Genomic DNA, 6689 nt, shown 5'->3' on the forward strand with positions numbered 1-6689 from the left:
ACATTATTTCCTGTGTGAGTTTTTTGAGTTCCTGACTCCATTATTTTCTATGGAAAGGTACTGCACTACCAGTGTTTGGCCATGTGTAGTGTTTGACTTACAAATGTCTTTTGGGGGCAGTAGTAACTTTAGAAGTGCAGTCTGGGAATATCAGTGGGCTTACTCTTTTATGAGTAGGTGATGTTTCTCGCTAAACCCCTCTCTCACCCACCTTAAACTCCTCCATGATCCTCTCTATTCCCCTCCTCTTTAGTAGTACTTTGGTCCCATTTTCCACCCACTCACCTCTGTCCCTCTCACGTTTACTATTAAAACATATACTTACTTGTGAGGAGACTCCACAGTACAGACACAGATCTCTTCACATAAAAAGATAGGAAAGGCTGACGCATAAACTCTATATGTAGGTTGTGAATAGCAATTTGTAGTCTATTTTGTACTACAAAGTGCAGTTTGTGAATCAGGTCCAATATGTGGCACAACTCTGTAGAAAAGGTTATATTTCTGCCTCTGCCTCTGCCTCTGCCTCTACCTCTACCTCTACCTCTTAGCCATTTAAACTAAAGGAAGAACCGTATGTCTCCCAATACCCACTGCCCACCCATACTTACCACTTCAAATGCCAACCTATGCTATGCCATCCCGACACTGGCCACATTTCTCTCTGAACTTCTTTTTAAGCTTCTGTATCGTATGCTATCTCTTACACTGGTCTAGCTTCTACCTTCAATTAACCACCCAACCTGTCCATTGCTAAACCTAAACCTTACCCAAGGCCTGGCCTACAACATCAACCTTACCTAACACTAGCTTGTCCCTCACACTGCTAATTGCTAAGTGAGAGTATGGTATGGGGAAATGGGACTTGGGGCAGGGCTCAGTTGGGAATAGGGAAAGAGTAGGACCACTTGAATTACTGTTATTATGTTATAATATTTATCCAAAAATCATGCCACTCCATAAGGTAAGCACAATTAAAGTTCAATGATACGATAAAATAAATTGGGTAGCATAAATTTGAAGTGCAATGGTTTTCGATGGCAATGTATATAACGTTGCAGTTTTGTAATTTTTTAAACACAAACATTGAGGGGCCAATTACAAGTTTGGCGGTCCTGGGACCGCTAGACTCGTGGTGGGGAAGCGGTGATGGTCTTACAACTGCCACATTACAAGCCTAGCGGTTGTGCTGCCCTGGGACTGCAGACACTGCCATTCCCTGGCAGTGGCGCGACCGTTCAGAGGCATCCATATGCTTGGCGCGACTGCCGTGGTCCCGCCAAGCATATTACGAGTTTCCTCTCTGCCAGGGTTTTTATGGCGGTTCCTCCTCCATGAAAACCCGGGCGGAGACGAAACAAAGGGGACCCTACAGGCCCCCTTGTGCCCCACGCCCTGGTATGCACATGGTATGCAGGGGAGCATATCATGTGCCCCCCTGTGTGCATGCACAGAAGTTCCAGCACAGCATGGACTTTTCAGTCCATGTCGTGCTGGAACTGTTTTTGACATTTCTATTGCGGTGCCTATTTTATAGGCACCGCCATGGGAACGCCAAAGGAATCTAAAAAAAGTCATTATTCGGCATGTGGTTCTCACACGGGTCAAACTCCTAATCGGCCCCTGAGTGTCTGGTGAAAAAAAGGGTCACCACATTAAATCATTTGTTAAAACTTTTCTATTTTTTTATTATATTTGAGCACATTTTTTCTTTTTAATTATGTAGGTATCAGTGGATTAATAAATGAAAAGTACTACTAATAGTAACTATGTGAATAATGTCTAAAAAAATTCACAACCACGCAGAATTATAAAATCTCAGTGACCTTTGAAAACCAACAACGTGGTGTGCCTGATTGACTATACAAATGTGCTTGCAGTGGGTGCTCTAATTCATATTCTTTTCATCTTTCGTCACAAAATCCTGCGGTTCCCAACGGAGGCCCAGCCAGAGCTCTTACCAGCAAGGAGGACGGGAGCCAGCAGGAGCTAGCTCCATGGCTGCACCAGCAGAAAATTGAGGCCATCTTGTTAGGCTTCCATCAGCTGGTGATTATAGAGGAGGAAGAGGAGGTGGAAGAGGAATCAGCACTTGCTAGTTCCTCATGTGCCCAGCTGGTGGAATTGAGGGCAAGGCATTATTACCTCAGTCACTGCAGGTGGCCAAGCAGATGGTCAGCATACACAGGAGCTACAACCAAATCCTCTTCAACAACTGAGCCCCGGGCAGTTTTTAAAGAACCTGATAAAGTCAAACTCTTGATCCAAGAAGACCTCTGTTTGGGCATCCAAGTAGTCTTGTACCTTCTTAACCATTGTCATAGTTGTGGACATTGCCTAGTTTGGACTTGCCTGTGCGCTTGATTTAAGTCAAAATATTTATAAATCAACCCATTGTAGATGATGGAAGTGAAAGTGATGTTGTTGATGCTGTAGGTTTAATAGCAGGCCTGGACTCAACCCTCCACCATGCTCTACAGAGGTTGAAGGTAGAACTTCAAGTCTACCATGGCCTTGAAGTTGCAATCATTCATCTTCTAAGTCACTCACTTTCCTGACGATCCAATTCTTGTAAATTAGGGCATCCGCTGATGAACAAGGAATAAAAGTGGGTAGCCCTTTTTGGGTCGGAGCCTACCAGACCGCCCAGCTGTCTGGTTTGCTGAAGACATCTTGGGGACATTCAGAAAGTTGACCTAAGAATGCATTCCGCCCTTTGCCTACCATTGGCTTTGTGGTTTGTAACTCACATTTTCTGGCTTTCTATTTTCTGGCTTCATTTGATTTAGGCTGTCCAGCTCGAGTTTGTCCCTCCCGTTGCCAAAACCGTGTTCTTCCAAAAAAACTTACTTTCTGTAAACAGGCTTTAAATCTTGTTCTTATCTTGTCGCATTTTCTGTGCAATCAAAGCTAGAGGTCAAATGTCAGGCTGTGTCTTCCAGGGAGCTTAGTGTTTATTTTTCAATCTCTGGCTTCAAAGTGAGAGGAATTATGTGACCATAATGCTGGCTACTGGGGGCAGCTTGAGGAAGGCTGGATGATGTTATTTGTTTTACTAGCACACAACAAAACTTAAATGTCTATCAATAAGACACGGGAAGGTACGATGGAGGGATAGCATTGCCCGACCTAGAATTGAACTATAGAGCAGCACAACTAATGGTGGTTAATCAATGGGCACACCAACCCAGGGAGGAACCCGCCTATTACATGGACCGCCTGGATCTTCAACTGGGAGGATACCGCTGAGCACTAAATACTGCTCCATGCCATCTTCCTCTAGAGGGACCAACAGCACTAATGGTCAGTCTCTGGCATGCAACCCTGCGAAAATTGGGATGGGAAAAGAAGATCACGCGTGCCACACCTTTGTGAGATGCTGAACTTTTACACACTATGGCAAAAAGGCAGGGATTTGACAAATGGAACTTGATAGGGATCTCTACAGTGGGGGCCTATGCACCGCCGAAGGGGTGATTCCCTTTGCGGATCTTCAAAAAACCTTCGAATTAGCTCCCATGGAGACCTTCCATTATTTACAAATCCAACATGCTCTCCAGGCGGTGCTGCCCTCCGCTGGAGACTTACCGGAGTCGCCTCCACTAGAGAGTAGGCTACTGGAGGAACATCTCACTACCAAGGCGATTTCACTCAGATACCGAGAACTCATAAATAATTCCTCAGACTCTCTTACCCAGCTTCTAGAACGCTGGGAGTTAGACCTGAATGAATTGCTGGACGAAGACTGGACTGAAGCCCTGGCTTCACTGCAGGAGGTGGCCTTGCGACTGTGCTTTAGTCAAGTGACCTATTGGGAGCAGGTAGGATTCTTTCATGTAAATATATCCCTTTTTCCTTGTGCCATGCCCAGGTTGCTTCAGGTAATGACATCACAAGAAGAGCTACAAGGCTTCTTTGCATGAAGGTAACACCTTGTTTTTTCTCACCACAACCTCCTTCTATCTGTCCAACAACTTCTTCTCTCTTAACAGTAGCTATCCTTTTGAGGTGCACATCTCACACAGTTGCATATTGGATTTTCAGATGGACTAGTTGACTGCTGGTAATGTAGTGCTAACGTGATGTCCCACAATGCACTAGGTTGTGGCACATTGTGTAATCTGTGACATGGTCCTCATGCTGCCTAAGAAAAACTTGCTGTGGTTAAGATTAGGGCTGGGCGGATTTGGCGTAACGGCACTACGTGGAATTATGGAAAAAATATGTGGAAAACGAGCACACGTCCTGAGGGTCCGTGTGCCTGGGACAGGGGTCCCTCGTGCCGGGGCAGTCTCCCCAATCTCCCCGGCCTGGCTGGGTTGAGAAGCAGGGACCGGCCCGGGGCCTGGGTTTCGGTCAGGGCCTGGGATGTGGGAGCCCCCGTCCTGCGGCCTGTCAAGTGTCCATCTGCCCGGGACAAGGGTCCCTGGTGCAGAGCCCCAGAGCCCTGCAAGGGCAGGCGAGAGCCCTACCGGTATGGCTCAGCTCGGGCAGATGGGCGTCCTATCGGTCCCAGCCATCTGGTCGCACCTTTCCCCTTGGCCATCTGGTCACATGCACTGCTTTCCAATGGGACGACCAGATGGCCGTGCTGCCCTGGAAGTCCCGATGGGGGCTCATTTGCCTCCCCGATCCCAGCCAGGGCTCCAGGAGGTCAGGCACGTTCGCGCCCAGGGTCCCCTGAGTCCCGCGGTGCGCACGGCTTCCCAGAATGAGGGGTAGCTTTCCTCTGGATTAGTAGGGGCAGGGTATGCTGTAACACCCCTCCCGGGCTGGCGGTTCTTTGCCGGGTACCAGATGGGCTATGCCCGGACAACCCCTCCCCTCCGTCCGGGGGCTCCCTCCTCTGGCCCACGGCGTGACAAAGTGCCCGGGACGGGCTCAATGGGTCCCGGGCAGTCCTACCCCGGGCGTCTGGTCCCGAGAGCTCCGGTGGTCCTCCCCGTGCGTGAGGCCCAGCCTGGGTCCCCGAGCCCCCAGGGACGCGGAGCCCCCTGAGCCCTGCGTGGGCAGGCGGGAGACCTACTGCGAAGGCTCGGGTGGGCAGATGGGAGTCCTTTCGGCCCCGGCCATCTGGTCGCACCTTTCCCCTCGCCCATCTGGTCGCACCTTCCCCCTCGCCCATTTGGTCGCACGCAATGCTTTCCAATGGGGCAACCAGATGGCCGGGCTGCCCTGGAAGTCCTGATGTGGGCTCATTTGCCTCCCGGATCCCATCCAGGGCTCCAGAAGGTCGGGCACGTTCGCGCCCAGGGTCCCCTGAGTCTCGCGGTGCGCATGGGTTCCCAGAAAGACGGGTAGCTTTCCTCCGGATTAGTTGGGGCAGGGTATGCCGTAACACCCCTCCTGGGTTGGCAGTTCTCTGCCGGGGACCAGATTGGCTATGCCCAGAAAACACCTACCCTCCGTCCGGGGGCTCTCTCCTCCGGTCCACGGCGTGGCAAAGTGCCCGGGATGGGCTCCATGGGTCCCGGGAAGTCCTCTCCTGGGCGTCCGGGCCTGAGAGCTTCGGTGGTGATCACCGTGCCTGAAGCCCAGCCGGGGTCCCCAAGCCCCCTGGGGACTCGGAGCCCCCCGAGCCCTGCGTGGGCAGGCGGGAGCCCTACTGCGAAGGCTCGGGACAGGCAGATGGGAGTTCTTCCGGTCCTGGCCATCTGGTCGCACCTTTCCCCTCAGCCATCTGGTCGCACACAATGCTTTCCAATGGGGCAACCAGCTACCCAAGCTGCCCTGGAAGTCCCGATGGGGGCTCATTTGCCACCCGGATCCCAGCCAGGACTCCAGGAGGTCTGGCACATTCATGTCCAGAGTCCCCTGAGTCTCGAGGTGCACACAGGTTCCCAGAAAGAGGGGTAGCTTTCCTCTGGATTAGTAGGGGCAGTGTATGCCAGAACACCCCTCCCGGACTGGCGGTTCTTTGCCGGGGACCAGATGGCCTATGCCCGGACAACACCTCCCCTCCATCCGGGGGCTCCCTCCTCCGGCCCTGGGATGGGCTCAATGGGTCCTGGGCAGTCCTTCCCCGGGCGTCCAGGCCCGAGAGCTCTGGAGGTCGACCCCATGCCTAAGGCCCAGCCAGGGTCCCCAAGCCCCCGGGAAGCGGAGCCCCTGAGCCCTGCAAGGGCAGGCGGGAGCCCTACAGCAAAGGCTCAGGGCGGGCAGATGAGCGTCCTTTCGGTCCTGGCCATCTGGTCGCACCTTTTCCCTCGGCCATCTGGTCACGCGCAATGCTTTCCAATGGGGCAACCAGATGGCCGGGCCGCCCTGGAAGTCCCGATGAGGGCTCATTTGCCTCCTCGATCTCAGCCAGGGCATCAGGAGGTAGGGCGCGTCCGCGCCTAGGATCCCCATTAGTCTTGCAGTACGCACAGGTTACCAGAAAGGGGGGTAGCCTTCCTCCGGATCACTAGGGACAGGGTACTCAGAGACCCCTCTCGGCCTAGCGGTCCTCAGCCGGCAGCTGGACGGGCCAGGATGCCGCCCCAGCCCTGGGTCCGTCCCCGGCCCTGCCGCGTGGCAGGCTGCCCCGGATGGGGTCCCGCGGGTCCGGGGAACACCCCCCGCTCGGCTGGGTCCAGGGGCTCCCAGTGGCCCTGGGGAGTGCGGCCTTCCCACCCTAGGCTCCGTCCTCAGTCCTGCTGCGTGGCGGAGCAGTCCGCGGCCGCAAGAGGCGCTTTGGTGAGGACCGG

Source organism: Triturus cristatus, chromosome 1_1 (genome assembly GCF_964204655.1).
Source record: "Triturus cristatus chromosome 1_1, aTriCri1.1, whole genome shotgun sequence".
NCBI lineage: Eukaryota > Metazoa > Chordata > Amphibia > Caudata > Salamandridae > Triturus > Triturus cristatus.